At 44.6% G+C, this 16,432-nt stretch overlaps 1 protein-coding gene and 1 pseudogene across 1 annotated transcript in view; one reads left to right on the forward strand and one right to left on the reverse strand.

Moving 5' to 3' along the window:
* The window catches only part of LOC105483690 (transmembrane and coiled-coil domain family 3), a 308,537-nt gene that overhangs the window by 31,368 nt on the left and 260,737 nt on the right, over nt 1-16,432 (forward strand). The gene's annotated exons all lie outside the window — the stretch shown is intronic.
* On the reverse strand, nt 8,128-9,428 carry LOC139356785 (keratin, type I cytoskeletal 19 pseudogene; annotated as a pseudogene).

Below are 16,432 nucleotides of genomic sequence, written 5' to 3' on the forward strand. Positions count from 1 at the left end.
AAACATTAGAGATTCCCTTTAAAACAAAAAAACTAAGATGATATTTATTATTGTTCTAGAATTTCTTGTCAATGCAATAAAGCATGAAACATATGAAATATAGCTGATAGTAGGACGTAAAAAGTTTTTAAAAAATAAGCAACATAATTACATACCAATAAAAAAGAAACAAATGTATGCTAATATTCCTAAACTTATTGACAACTCAGTAATGTTGTGGGTTTATACATGAAGCATAATAGCTTTATTATATACCAGCAACAATCTGTTAGATAGAGAAAGTGCTTCTAGTTATAATAACAGTGAAAAAGCATAAAACCTTTAGAAAAACTCTCACAGCGCATTGCTGGAATAAGTAAATAATGGAATTTACTAGGAGATATTTTTAAAAATTTTGAACAAAGGAGGTATCAGGTTTGTGAATATAAGAACATTGAATATTTTACATGTATTATTTTTCTCCAAGTTATTTTGTAAATTTTATGTTAAGCCCATGTAGTTCTGCAGAAAAAGTTCGTTGCTACATTCTCTCTGAGAGCTCAATTTGGTAGTGTGTGAGGAAAGCCTTGAAAGAGTCTCTGTCCTTTAGGGTGTAAGGAACGGAAAACCTGGTAAAAATGGTTTACACAGAAAGAAGTTTAGGTTTATCATCTCTCTGTCCAGAGGTGGAGTGTCTCCAGGAAATTCAGCAGCTCAAAAACATCACAAAGGACATGAGTCTTTCCTTTTCCTTCTCCGCTATCCTGAGTACATAGCTTGTTCCCATAGACTTAAGTCCTCGTAGTCAATATGGCTGCATCAGTTTCGGGCATTGCATCTTTTTACAATCGTATCTAGAGTTGAGAAAAGGAACCATTCCTTCTTGCATGGGTATTTGTAAAGAAAACCTTTTCCAACAGCTCCCAAAAGACCTTTTCGCATGTCTTACTGGCCAGAATTGCATTAAATGGCCTATACTAAAATAGGTGGTGAGTTAGATTTAGGTGGTAGCTTAGACTGTCAGGATTCTCCTTTCTCTTCCTTGTTGGGAAGAGGCTCCTTACTCTGAGCACATGGTAGAACGTAGGGTAAACAATGGAACAAAATGTGTCTCTACCAGCAATGAAGACGTGTGTGTGTGTGTGCGTGTGTGTGTGTGTGTAGGTGTAGGGGGACTGGCTTTGACTAGCAGTCTGTACTCTTTGAATCAAGAATTTCAGTTCTAGAAGCTTATTTTAAAGAAATAAGCATAGAGTTGAACATAGCTTTCTGTACTCAAATGAACAATAATACTTACAATAATGAATAAATAACTTCATTATTAATTAATTAGAAACTACAGAAATATATGGCACAGGTTTATTGTACATTCATGATAAATAGAATATTTAAACCATTAACAATTACGTTTTCAGATACTAATGGCATAAGAAAAACTCTATTAAATGTTTTCGGTGGGAGGAGAAAGATACGGAATTAAAATTAAGTGGATTTCATTTTCATTCAGTCACACTAATATACTGAAGATTGGGGAGAAACACCACCAGAATGTTGGTTTTATTCTAGTGATAAATTGTGGGTGATTTTCTCCTTTTCTGTATTTTCTGACTTTCTCCATTACTTTTAAGATCAGAATAATTAACAGCACCAAAATCACACACTTAAATTGTATCGGTTAGATTTTGCTGGATAACAAACTATCCTAAAATGCGGTGATGTAACTATTTAGCCCATGGTTCTGTAGGCAAGCAATGTGGGCTGGGCCCATGTGGGCAGTTGTCTTCTAGGCTGGGCTGGCTCATCTTTATACCACATATGTTCTCGTTCTCCAGCAGCTAGCCTTGACTTGTTCTCGTGGCTGTAAAGCAGGGTTCTCATGGCTGTAAAGCAGGGAACAGAAGAAAGCAGAGCCTCGTGGGGCTGGGTTCCGGACTGGCACATTGCCAGCTCTGCCACTTTATGTTGGCTAAAGCAATCCACGTGGCCAGCCCAGCTGCAAGGTTTGGTAAACAAACTCCCTTAATGAAAGAAGCCACATAGTCACACTGAGTAAAGGGTGTGGGTACAAGGGAGTGGGGTGGAGGATTTGGGGCCTTTTTTGCAAGCAGTCTATCACTTCATCTTAAAAAGAAAGAAACAGCAACAAGAGTCTTACCCAAAGATTCAACAAATAAAATGTGAACTAAAAGTCATACATTTAGGTGATGAGAACTTTATTTTTTGAGACAGAATGTCACTTCGGCTCCAAATCATATAGTTCACTGCAGCCCAAAACTCCTGGGCTCCAGTGGATTCTCCCACCCCAGCCTCCCCTCCTGCCTCAGCCTCCCCTCCTGCCTCAGCCTCCCCTCCTGCCTCAGCCTCCTGAGTAGCTGGGAGCACAGGCATTTGCCACCATACCTAGCTAACTTTTTATTTATTTATTTTTAAAGATGGGGTCTTGCTATGTTGCCCAGGCTGATCTAGAACTCCTGGCCTCCCGAAGCACTGGGATTATAAGCATGAACCACCGCGTCTGGTTGATGAGAACTTTTAAATAAGTGCTTTCCTTTAAGATGTTGGGTAAGATTTTATCTTTGACAGCTTATCTCTTGAGGTAGCACTAAGCATTTAATCAAGAAAGAGGATAAAGCAAAGCCTCTCTATAAATGAATTAATATTGATGCACTCTCAGAATTTGTTCTTTGGGTGTGTTAATAACTCATTCTGTGCAGGTCTTCAAAGTGCTGAGTGATGGGACCATAGCCAGAAGCAACAGGCTGAAGCCTTGCCATGCTTGGAGGCTTATCACTTTTCATCCAGGTCCTCGCAGCAGTGAGAATTAGGAAAGACCCTTGGGGTACAGCCTCCAGTGAATAACTAGAGGATACATGCTGGTCCTCCTGGATGCATGGTCATCATGGCTATGGTATTCATTAGTGAGAGAGGCTCTAATGCATCCCAAACTCTGGGCAAACTCAGGGATTTTGTGGGAACCTGAAGCCTTAGGATACATGTGCTGCATCTTCTTGGAGCATTGCTTTGTTTGGTTTATGTTTTTTTTGTTTTTTGTTTTTTGTTTTTGAGATGGAGTCTCACCTTATCGTGCAGGCTAGAGTGCAGTGGTGCGATCTCGGCTCACTGCAACCTCCGCCTCCTGGGTTCAAGGAATTCTCCTACCTCAGCCTCCTCACTACCTGGGATTATAGGCGCCTGTCACCACACCCAGCTTATTTTTGTATTTGTAGTGGAGACAGGGTTTTAGCCTGTTGGCCAGGCTGGTCACGAACTCCTGACTCAGGTGATCCACCCATCTCGGCCTCCCAAAGTGCTGGGATTACAGACATGAGCCACCATGCCCAGCCTAATATGAATATCTTAAACAACATGGTATGTTTATCAAAATGAAGACATTTACCTTGGTACAACACTATTAACTTTAGTTGTTAACTACATACTTTATTCACATTTTCCCAGTTTTTCCTCGAATGTTATTTTCTGTTCCAGGATCCAATCCACATTATATTTAGTTATCATGTCTCCTTAGTCTCATCCAATGTATGACACTTTCATCTTCCCTTGTCTTATATGGCTGCTATAGTTTGGATGTTTGACCCTTGCTAATCTCATGTTGAAATCCGATTTCCAGTGTAGGAAGTGAGTGCCTAATGGGAAGTGTTTGGGTCATGGGAGTGGATCCCCAGTGAATAACTTGGTGCTGTCCTCGTGATAATGAGTGAGTTTTCACTCTGTTAGTTCCCATGAGAGCTGGTTGCTAAAAAGAGCCTACCCCTGTACTCTCTTTCTCGCTTTTTTTTTGAGATAAGGTCTTGTTTTTTGGCCAGGTTGAAGTGGACTGGCATGATCACGGCTCACTGCAGCCTCAACCTCCTAGACTCAAGAGATCCTCCCACCTCAACCCCCCGAGCAGCTGTGACTAAGGCACACGTCACCTTGCCCAGCTAATTTTTCTATTTTTTGTAGAGATGGGGTTTCACCATGTTGCCCAGGCTGGTCTCAAACACCTGGGCTCAACAGATTCTCCCCTTTTGGCCTCCCAAAATGGTGGGATTACAAGCATGAGCCACTGTGCCCGGCCCCTATCCTCTCTCTTGCTTCTCCTCTCACCATGTGATCTCTGCACACACCAGTTCCCTTTCACCTTCTGCCATGAGTGGAAGCAGCCTGAGGCCCTCACCAGAAGCAGATGCTGGCACCATGCTTCTTGAATATCCTGCAGAACCATGAGCCAAAAAAACAGATGTTGCTTTATAACAACACTAAATGGACTGAGACATATGACCTTGACACTTTTGAACAGTAGTATTCAGGCATTTTGTAGAATGTTCTTCCATTTGGGTTTGTCTAGTGTCTTCTCAGGATTAGATTGAGGTTATGGACTTTGGGGACAAATACAATTCAGGTGATATGCTGTTCTCACTGCGGCCTGTGAAGGAGTACATGATGTCAAGATGGCTTGTTACTGGTGATGTTAACCTCACTTAGTTATCAAGTCATGTCTGCTAGGTTTCACTACTGTAAGGTTACTGTCTTTCCCTTTCCATCATTTATTAATAGAGAGGAATCACCAAGTCCAGCCCACACTCAGGGCATGGGGGGATTAAGTTCCACCTCTTGGAGGAGTATCAAAGAGTCTGTGGACATATTTTAAAACCACCACAGTAATTAATATTTGTATTAGCATTCAGGAAGGAGATATTTTAAGGTTGTGGAAATAATGTTTCTCTATAAAGTTTCACAGATTGATTTTAGCTTCATCAGTGGATCTTGTTGGAGCAGTTATTACTATGGTGTTCTAATCATGATTTTCTCTTTTCTTTCTTAAAAAAAATTTGTAAACTGTTGAGTTCTGTATTAATGTCCATAATCCTGCTATTACCGAAAGTGCAAGAGCTGATCATTCCCGGGACGACTGAAGGCCATAATTTTTTTTAGGGCAAACATTTCTGCTCCAGTGAAATACAGGTGATTTTCTATTTTCCTAGTTCCTTCTGCAAGTATTAATTAGAATTCTTTTGTAAGGAAGATCTGTCCCTTTTGCTGTATTTACTTAGTTACTTATTTATTTCGGTATAGGCTTATAGATACTTGATTTATTCTATGATCTTATACTACTATCCCTGTTTTTTTTTTTTTTTTTTCCTCTAATTTGTTCCAGCTTTGACTATTGGGAACTCCTTCAGTTTGGCTTATATGTCCATTTGACATGCCCCATCTTTCTTCTTTTTTCCTTTTTCCCCCTTGCCTTTTTAAAAAAGCACCTCCCTTGCTTTGTGGCATTCTAAGATGTCCAGGTTCATCTTGCATTTTCCTTGGTGCAGTTCAAAGGGGACAGAAAGGGCTGCTGGGTGTGCACGTAAACATAGGGTGGCCTAGAGTCAGCCATTTCTTCAAGGAACACTGGTCTCTTGGAGGTCATCTGGAGGATGGTACTTAGAAACCAACGTCCAGATACTACGTGTGCTTCTTGCTACAGGGACATCACAGCTTCAAGGCTGCCTGAGTGGACAAAGCTGGGAAATATATGTGACATGTACACCCATCTATAGTATACATATATCATATATATACACACACACCCCTGCATTTCTGTATCTGTGTGTGTATGTAAAACAATGCTGGCCGGGCATGGTGGCTCATGCCTGTAATCCCAGCACTTTGGGAGGCTGAGGTGGGCGGATCACGAGGTTAGGAGTTCGAGACCAGCCTGGCCAATATGGTGAAACCCCGTTTCTACTAAAAATACAAAAAAATTAGCCAGACGTGGTGGTGCACACCTGTAGTCCCAGCTACTCGGGAGGCTGAGGCAGGAGAATCACTTGAACCCAGGAGGTGGAGGTTGCAGTGAGCCGAGATTGTGCCACAGACTCCAGCCTGGGAGACAGAGTGAGACTCTGTCTCAAAAAAAACCCAAAAAACAAACAAACAAACAAAAATCAATGCCGTGAGTCATACTGATATTGCAACATCACTTTTACTCAGTAACTTTTTGGAGAACATGATTTAAAATTTTTTTTTAATGATAATAAACTTGTACAGTTGATCTATTAGGATGGCATTTGGCCACAAGCAAGAGTTAGCCACGCAGGGGTCCACATTCCTCACAGTCATCCTTGGAATAAGTGGAGGCTGGCCTGGGCGCAGAAACCAGAACCATCCCCTTGGCCTTCCTGGCTCTTTCCCCATGGCCGCAGATGGCTGCTTTAGCAGCACTAAAGGCAGTGGAAGGGTCAAAAGGCTTCTTTTGTGTGATATGGTTTGGATATTTGTCCCCGCCCAAATCTCATATTGAAATGTAATCCCCAATGTTGGAGGTGGGGCCTGGTGGGGGAGGTGTTTGGGTCATGGAGCAGATCCCTCATGTCTTGGTGCTGTCCTTGTGATAGTGAGTGAGTTCTCATGAGATCTGGTTGTTTAAGTTTGTGGCACCTCTGCTCCAACTCACTCTTGCTCCTGCATTCACCATGTGACATGCCTGTTCCCATTTTGCCTTCTGCCGTGAGTAAAAGCTCCCTGAGGCCTCCCTGGAAGCTGTGCTCAGGATGCCGGTGCCATGCGTGTACAGCCTGCAGAACTGTGAGCCAGTTAAACCTCTTCTCTTTATAAATCACCCAGTGTCAGGTATTCCTTTATAGCAGTGCAAGAATGGCCTAATATACTTTGCATAAACCTGTGTCTTTTTTTTTTTTTTTTTTTTTTTGAGACGGAGTTTCGCTCTTGTCGCCCAGGCTAGAGTGCAATAGCGTGATCTCGGCTTACTGAAACCTCTGCCTCCCAGGTTCAAGTGATTCTTCTGCCTCAGCCTCCCGAGTAGCTGGGATTACAAGTGTGTGCCACCACGCCCGGCTAATTTTTGTATTTTTAGTAGAGATGGGGTTTCACCACGTTGGCCAGTCTGGTCTCGAACTCCTGATCTCAGGTGATCCACCTGCCTCGGCCTTCCAAAGTGCTGGGATTACAGGTGTGAACCACCGCACCTGGCCAAACCTATGTCTTTTTAATGGGAAAGGAAGTCTTTCCCTGCTGACCTCCCTGTTTAGTGAGACCTGAGTTATACTTGCCTTTGACTTGTCACTGGCCAAAGAGAAGGAGAAAACCAAAGAAAAGGTTGAATCCTATCATGATTCACTTTCTGAGGCTGAGAGAGGGACCTGTCCTCCCTCAGGTTGGGTTCAAAGGGGACAGAAAGGGCTGCTGGGTGCGCACGTAAATGTAGGGTGGCCTAGGATACAGAATTCTTTTTTTTTTTTTTTTTTTTTTTTGAGACAGAGTCTCGCTCTATCGCCCAGGCTGGAGTGCAGTGGCCAGATCTCTGCTCACTGCAAGCTCCGCCTCCCGGGTTTACACCATTCTCCTGCCTCAGCCTCCCGAGTAGCTGGGACTACAGGCGCCCACCACCTTGCCCAGCTAGTTTTTTGTATTTTTTAGTAGAGAGGGGGTTTCACCGTGTTAGCCAGGATGGTCTTGAGCTCCTGACCTCGTGATCCACCTGTCTCGGCCTACCAAAGTGCTGGGATTACAGGCTTGAGCCACTGCGCCCGGCCGGATACAGACTTCTTAGGAACTTTTAAAGATTGGAGATACTTAGTGCTTACCTTCCAGGAGGAGAAACAGAGACACAGAAAGGTTAATACACTGGCCAAAAGTCACAGAGTAAGTGCTGGAGCCAGGGTTGGAAGTCAGGGAGTGTGGTTCCACAGTCTATAGACACACACTAGCCACAGGCACGTTGGATACAGTACACTCTGGGATCTGGACCTGTAGGAATGCAGGCCCGTGTTGAAAAGGTGCCAACTCCTCTGGCTCATTGTGGGTCCTGGCCGTCCACATTGCAGGGTCACTTTTTTGACTGAGATGTTTTCTGTTATAGTTGTCCCTTAGACAAAGTGAAGAGGTACCCCTGTCCATTACACCTTAATTCGACTTGGCCTTCTGGATCATTTTATATGTTGACATTTGCCCAAGAGGAGCCTGGGGATTGGACTGGAACTTTTCTTTGCTCTTTTTTTTTTTTTTTTTTCCCTCCCTTGGGCTATAAAATTTTACTGGCAGGTCAGGGGAAGAGCCAGGGGTAAGGGTTCCTTCCTTCCCATCCCCCTACCCAGGAGACGCGCTCTGAGGAGAGCAGAGGCCCCGGAGCCTGCCGCCTCAGAGGACCTTGGAGGTGGACAGGTTGTTGTAGTGATCTTCCTGGCCCTCGAGCAGGCTGCGGTAGGTGGTGATCTGCTCCAGGAGCTGCTGGTACTCCTGATTCTGGTACTCCTGATTCTGCCACTCACCTTCAGCTTGCACATCACCCAGCTGGGCTTTAATACTGCTGATCAGTGCCTGGATCTGTGCCAGCTGGGCTCCAGAGCACACCTCTGTTTCTGCCAATGTGCTTTCCAAGGGAGTTTTCATGCTGAGCTGCAACTGCAACTCAAGACCCTGGAGGGTGCACTGCAAGTCAGTGACCTCGGACCTGCTTACCTGGAGTTGCTCTGTGTGGCCAGTGACCTCCTGGTTCAGTTCCTCAGTCCAGCTGGTGAACCAGGCTTCAGCATCCTTCTGGTTCTACTTGGCCATGACCTCATATTGGCTTTACCTGTCACTCGGGATCTTGGCAGGTCAGAGTCGAATCCACCTCCACATTGACCTGGTCTCCCACTTGGCCCCTCAGGACATTGATTTCCTCCTCGTGGTTCTTCTTCAGGTAGGCCAGCTCTTCCTTCAGGCCTTTGATCTGTGCCTTCAGGTCAGTCCTGGCCAGGGTCACCTCATCCAGCACCCATACTTGGTTCGGACATCATCTGCAGCCAGATGGGTGTTGTCGATCTGTAGGACAATCCTGGAGTTTTCAATGATGGCACCAAGAATCTTGTCCTGCAGGTCCTCGATGGTCCTATAGTAGTGGCTGTAGTTGCGGGAGGGCCTGGGCCCCTGCTTCTGCTACTGGTCACGGAGCTTCACCTCCAGTTTGCTGTTGGCTGCCTCCAGGGCATGCACCTTGTCCAAGTAGGAGGCCAGGCGATCGTTGAGGTTCTGCATGGTGAGCTTCTCATTGCCCGCAAGCAGCCCGTCGGACCAAGCCAGGATGCCGCTGTAGCCCCCTGAAGGAGGACGAGGACACAGAGCGGGCAGAGGACATGGATATGCCACGGCCGCCGGAGCCCCGGTGCCTGCTGGGGGACTGGAACTTTTCTAGTGAGCAGTAGAGAGCGCAGTCCAGCTTGCACGCAGCCACAGTGCTGAAGAAAGGAGCAGCCGTTAGGATAGTTATGTGCTTGTCCCGGCCTGTCACTACAAAGATTTGTGACCTCAGGCAAAGTCCTGAATCAGATGGTCTTAAGACAGTGTATCATCTCATCTGACTTTGATGGAACAGACATGCAGTCCCCCTTTTTCTGTCTCATTTCCCTCATCCGTGAAATAGGGGAACTGTGGGGGGCGATCCGGATAAACCTTAACATGCTGGTCAGAGGAGAGTGGGGCTCTGAACAGAGCTGGGAGGCCCCCAGTACTTCTCTCAGCTATCTGTTCCGTGTCTCCTGTCTGCTCCTTCATATGAGCTACAAGGAATCTCTGCAAAAGGGTAAGGTGGGAACTCAAACTGGGAGGGGTGGAGACTGAAGACAAGCCAGGAAGATATGTGCCGAGAAAGATGCCAGATGAACTCGATCTCAAACCCCACAGCGCGTTCTCTGTGGGCCCTGGCTCGCGTTTGTCAGTCGGTAATTTCAGAGTCAGCAGATCTGTTTCTCACATCTGGATGCCAAAAGCAGGAAATCCCTGGTCCTGGCTGGGATCGGGGGATGATCTCAGATGTGGAGACAGGGCAGCAGGCCCTCAGATGGGCTTCCAAGCAAGTCTTGTCCCCAGTAGGAGCTCATGATTCCTCTTTTCAGCCACTTGGATCTTTTGCTTTTTAGTTTTGGTGACTGATCTTCTGTTCCAGCCGGGGGAAAAAAGTTTCTGCACAGAGGCTTGCTCCAGGATTCTCTTTCTTCTTCTTTTTTTAACTAGGGACTGCTGATGTCACTTCTCTTTTGTTTTCTTTTGGAATTTATTCCTGTTTGACAGAGTCCTTCCCTGGCCTGATGCTCTCAGGCATAGCTTGGTGGTTAAGCTTCCCCCTTCCCACTAAGTCTTATTCTCTTCCCAGACACAGGCACTCCCCACTTGGCTGTCTGAGTTTGGGATTCTACCTAATAGCCCTTTTGCCATTTGGGGCCTGGCCTGGTATCAAGTGTCTACTTTTAAAAAACAGCCTTGGGCTGGGCTCTGCGGCTCTGCCTGTGAGCCCTTCTGGAGACGGAGGCAGGCAGATGGCTCTGAGTCCAGGGGTTTAAGGCCAGCCTGGGCAACATGATGAAACCTCATCTCTTCAAAAATACAAACATTAGGTGGGTGTGGGGGCATGCACCTGTGGTCCCAGCTATGGGCGGTGGGGGCTCTGGAGCAGGAGGATTGCCCGAGCCTGGGAGGTGGAGATTGCAGTGAACAATGAGATCACTTGGACTCGGGAAGGGGAACATCACACACCGGGGCCTATCATGGGGAGGGGGGAGGGGGGAGGGATTGCATTGGGAGTTATACCTGATGTAAATGACGAGTTGATGGGTGCTGATGAGTTGATGGGTGCAGCACACCAACATGGCACAAGTATACATATGTAACAAACCTGCACGTTATGCACATGTACCCTAGAACTTAAAGTATAATAAAAAAAAAAAAAAAAAAAAAACAAAAGTCAGATAACAAATATTTTAGGCCTTGCAGGGTCATACAGCTTTTAACACAGCTACCCAGCTCTGCAGTTATGAGATAAATGCACCCATTGACAATATAGAAATCAATTGCACGTGCGCATGCGCACACATACACATACACACACACACACACACGAAGAATGTATTACGTGTTAGTGAGACAGCCAGGTTGAAATGGCTCCCTGGCAAAACTCCAGCTGGCCTTTGCACTGGGAGGAATGCACACCGCGGGGGAGCCACAGAAGTTCACACCTTTTGCAATGGGGAGGAGCCTGGCCCCTCCTCTTCCTGTGTGGAACCTGGGATTCAAACTGCAAAGCAGGAAGCACACAAGCAAGGACTCTGGCTTTATAAGGGTCCCTGTTTCCTGTTTTTCCCTTTTCACCCAATAAAACTCTGCCTTATTCACTAAAAAAAAAAAAAAAAAAAAAAAAAAAACAGCCTTGGGCTGGGCTCTGCGGCTCTGCCTGTGAGCCCTTCTGGAGACGGAGGCAGGCAGATGGCTCTGAGTCCAGGGATTTAAGGCCAGCCTGGGCAACATGATGAAACCTCATCTCTTCAAAAATACAAACATTAGGTGGGTGTGGGGGCATGCACCTGTGGTCCCAGCTATGGGCGGTGGGGGCTCTGGAGCAGGAGGATTGCTCGAGCCTGGGAGGTGGAGATTGCAGTGAGCTGTCATCGCACAACTGCATTCCAGCCTGGGTAACAGAGCAAAACCCTGTCTCAAAAAATAAATAAAGCCGGGCGCGGTGGCTCAAGCCTGTAATCCCAGCACTTTGGGAGGCCGAGACGGGTGGATCACGAGGTCAGGAGATCGAGACCATCCTGGCTAACACGGTGAAACCCCGTCTCTACTAAAAAATACAAAAAACTAGCCGAGCGAGGTGGCGGGCGCCTGTAGTCCCAGCTACTCGGGAGGCTGAAGCAGGAGAATGGCGTGAACCTGGGAGGCGGAGCTTGCAGTGAGCAGAGATCTGGCCACTGCACTCCAGCCTGGGCGACAGAGCAAGACTCCATCTCAAAAATAAATAAATAAAAATAAATAAATAAATAAATAATAAAATAAAATAAAAAACAGCCTTTAAAACCTACATTTATTTTGTTTTCTAAAGCAATACATGTCTGCTGTGTAAAATTTGGGAAGTAAAAGTAACAAAGAAGACAATAAAGATCCACCTTAATCCCAGTGCCCAGAGAATTAATGTTTCATGCATTTTATTTCACTTTCTTCTGGAAGTATGTATATACATGTGGGTATGAATATTTAACATAGTTGGAGCCATGGTTTATAACACATTTTGCTTTTATGTTCTCACTAACCCCTGTTAATATGACCCTAGCCATGTCTTTGAATTTTTTGAAGTTAAATTATGCTCTACTTATTTAATGATCATACACTCACTTTCTACCTTTTGTACCTATCATCCCTTCTTCACTCTCATTCCCCTGTCTGTTTTAGGATGATGAGGAGGAGGAGGAGGAAGAGGATCAGTCATATAGAAACTCTTGGTATTGATACATTCATGCTTGTAGTGCTCTGTAAGGTTGATGCTGTTACTATCCTCTTATTAATGGATGAGAAAACGGAAGTTAAGGAAATTGTCCAGGTTGCATGCCCTAGTAAGGGACCGAACTGGATTTGAACTTTGACACTAGCTCAGAGTCTGGACTAGCCTCCCTTGATATTCTTCTTGTGAGCACTTCTTTTCTGGGTCGAAGATAGCATGATAGCATTTTCCAGATTTTGTGGATAAAGCTGGGTGTTAGTCTTGGCCTGGCCACTTCCATCCTCTGTGGCCTTTGGTAAGTTATTTCACCTCTCTAGATCCCTTGGGCCTTTTTGGGTCCCAGGGTCTATGACTTCGTAGTGGAAAGAAAACAACAGAGACAACATTCAAGGACAGACCCAGAATGACAGGAACATCATTGTCTACTTGATTTCAGGGACACTTACATTTGGCTCTAAAAGACATTTCTGTGAGGAAGCTGGTTTTCTCTACACTTTACTAAGGCAGGAGCTAGGTGGTGCCCAGGAGAAGTCCCCACATGAGCTGTGAGGTTTTCTTGTATGCTAAGTTAGAGCGGTTCTCACGAAGGGTAAGCCCCATGACATACTTCCCTTGAGTGTACTGAGGTCACAGGGCTTCTGTGACTCACCAGCAAGTGTGGGGAGTAAAGGGCATGTGTCCCTCCCTGGCACAGGCACCCGCCCCCTGCCATGTTGTGGCATGATCATTGAGGTGTGTGGCTGGAAGAATGCTCCAGCCAGCTAAAGTAGGCTTCTTTAGTTGCCGTGTGTGCTGCTGGGCGAGTGAGGCGGGCTGGGCAAGCCAGAGGTGACTGCTCTGCTTTTCCTGACATCAGTGATGGGACTGTCTTGCTTGGTGGCACAGATATTTTTCCAGGGTTCTGTCCCTCCACCCACTGACCAGAAAAAGAAAAAGAGAACAAGAAGACACTTGTCTTACAAATAAAAAGTTTACCCCATGCAGTTTCCCTTCCCTTTTCATGTAGATGTTACAAAGCAAAAACACACCCCCACAGCGAGGGGTTTTTGAACTCGACTGGGTTTCAGCTGTCACCCAGGAAGCAGCCAGCACTGTACATGGCCCTTTGCTTTACTCTGCAGGTGTTGGTGATTCTCGGGTGCAATGTCTGGCAGTTGGGTTTCTGTGCCAGGTCCTCTGCACATGGCTTTCTTTGTTCAGTGTTATTTCCCCTGTTTGCCAGGCTTCTCTGAGGAGATACTGACATTTTTTCTTTGTCCAGTTCTCTTATCCTAGAAACAAACCAAAACTGCACCTTTTAAAAATGTTTGTTTTCCTATGGTTGATTTGGAAAATATCTCGCTTTAGCCAGGGAATAGTACAGCTTTTGTTCTGTTAGTGAAATGATCTGGGGATTTTATTTCAAAGTATAAGTCCCTAAGATAACGAATGAGGGTTATAAGGAAGGGAACATGGTTATGTTTGGGAAGTGAATTAAATTGAATAGAGCAATGATGAAGCACTAAATGTATGTTAGGAACATACACATGTCAGTCAAGTTTTCAAGTCTCCCAAGGAAACTACAGTCATAGTGATGGTAATGATGATGTGTCGATAATAAAGATAATAACGTCAGCATTTGTTGAGTATTTACCATGTGCTGTTAATAGATAGTGTGCTAGTTTAAAACAACTTTGTTGTATGTATTATTTTTGTTGTGTAGGAACAAGAAACTGAAACTCAGTCTAAGTAACATGCTCAAGTCAGCTGGTAAGTAGGAATGCTGTGTTTTAGACACAGGTTGAGTCCACAGTTCCAACCCTTAACCTCCAGGCAAACTGCCTTCAAAGTCATATTTTAAGAGATCTTGGGCCGGGTGTGGTGGCTCACGCCTGTAATTGCCACGCTTTGGCCAAGGCGGGTGGATCATTTCAGGTCAGAAGTTCCAGACCAGCCTGGCCAACAAGATGAAACCCTTTCTCTACTAAAAATACAAAAATTAGCTGGGCATGGTGGCAGGCGCTTATAGTTCCAGTTACTTTGGAGGCTGAAGCAGGAGAATTGCTTGAACCCAGGAGGCGGAGGTCGCAGTGAGCCGAGACTGTGCCACTGCACTCCAGCCTGGATGACAGAGCAACACTCCGTCTCAAAAATTAATAATAATTAAAAAAAGAGATCTGGGTATTTTAGCTTTGATTAAAAAAATAATAGATAGAGTCTTGCTATGTTTCCTAGGCTGATCTCAAACTCCTGGGCTCAAGCGTTTTTCCTGCCTTGGCCTCCAGAGTACCTGGGACTACAGGTGTGCACCATTGTGCCTGACTTACAGCTTTACATTTTGAGATACCCAAAGAAAGTGCTTTTGATAAATAAAATTGAAGAAGTAAATGTATTCTTTCTCTCCATTTTGTTTCTATCTTTGGATTGCCTATGACTCATAATGAATATGACTGGAATATCTGCCCTCTGAACTGAGCCCACAACTTTATTGAGGTATAATTTACATATCTAAAGTCCATCCATTGTAAATACATTGGTTTTTAGTGAATTTGTAAGAGTCGTGCAAGCATCTCCATAATCCATGTTTAGAACATGTCCATCACTGCACAAAGTGGCCTTGTGCCCATTTGTGGTTAGTCTCTGCTCCCACCCCCAACCCCAGTCAACCACTAATCCACTTTCTGTCTTTATACATTTGCTTTTGCTAGAAATTTCATATAAGTGGAATCATTTAATATAGGGTTTTGTGACTGGCTTTTCCTCGCTTAGCATATTTTTGACACTTATCACTGTTGTAATGTACATTGGTAGTTCGCTTTTATTGCTGACTATCTCATTATATGGTTATACCACATCTTGTTAACTCATTCACCAGTTGATGGACATTTGAGTTGTTTCTACGTTTTGACTATTATGAATAATGCTGCTATAATCATTTGTATGCAAGTTTTTGTGTAGACAAATGTTTTTATTTCTCTTGGGTAGACACCTAGAATTGTCATTTCTGGGACATATGGCAGATATATGTTTAACCTTTTGAAAAGCTGTTACAGTGCTTTCCACAGTGACTGCACCATTTAACCTTCCCGTCTCTGGGGTATGAGGGGGTTCCAGTTGCTCCACATCCCATTCTACACTTGATATTTTCTGTTGTTTTGATTATAGCCATTCTGGTGGGTGTGTAGTGGTATCTCATTGTGGTTTTAATTTGCATTTCTGTAATGACTAATGATATTGAACAGTTTTGCATGTGCTTATTAGCTGTTTATATATATATTTTATTATACTTTAAGTTCTAGGGTACATGTGCACAACATGCAGGTTCGTTACATACGTATACATGTGCCGTGTTGATGTGCTGCACCCATTAACTCATCATTTACATTAGGTATGTCTCCTAATGCTATCCCTCCCCCCTCACCCCACCCCATGACAGACCCCAGTGTGTGATGTTCTCCATCCTGTGTCCAAGTATTCTCATTGTTGAATTCCCACCTATGGGTGAGAACACATGGTGTTTGGTTTTCTGTCCTTGCGACAGTTTGCTGAGAATGATGGTTTCCAGCTTCATCCATGTCGCTACAAAGGACATGAACTCATCCTTTTTTATGGCTGCAAAGTATTCCATGGTGTATATGTGCCACATTTTCTTAATCCAGTCTGTCACTGATGGACATTTGGGTTGGTTCCAAGTCTTTGCTACTGTGAAAAGTGCCACAATAAACATACATGTGCATGTGTCTTTATAGCAGCATGATTTATAATCCTTTGGGTATATACCCAGTAATGGGGTGGCTGGGTCAAATGGTATTTCTAGTTCTGGATCCTTGAGGAATTGCCACACCATCTTCCAGAATGGTTGAACTAGTTTACAGTCCCACCAACAGTGTAAAAGTGTTCCTATTTCTCCACATCCTCTCCAGCACCTGTTGTTTCCTGACTTTTTAATGATTGCCATTCTAACTGGTATGAGATGGTATCTCATTGTGGTTTTGATTTGCGTTTCTCTGATGGCCAGTGATGATGAGCATTTTTTCATGTGTCTGTTGGCTGCATAAATATCTTCTTTTGAGAAGTGTCTGTTCATATCCTTCGCCCACTTTTTGATGGGGTTATTTGATTTTTTCTTGTAAATTTGTTTAAGTTCTTTGCAGATTCTGGATATTAGCCCTTTGTCAGATGGGTAGATTGTAAAAATTTTCTCCCATTCTATAG

This window comes from Macaca nemestrina, chromosome 10 (assembly GCF_043159975.1).
Source record: "Macaca nemestrina isolate mMacNem1 chromosome 10, mMacNem.hap1, whole genome shotgun sequence".
In the NCBI taxonomy this organism is placed as follows: Eukaryota; Metazoa; Chordata; class Mammalia; order Primates; family Cercopithecidae; genus Macaca; species Macaca nemestrina.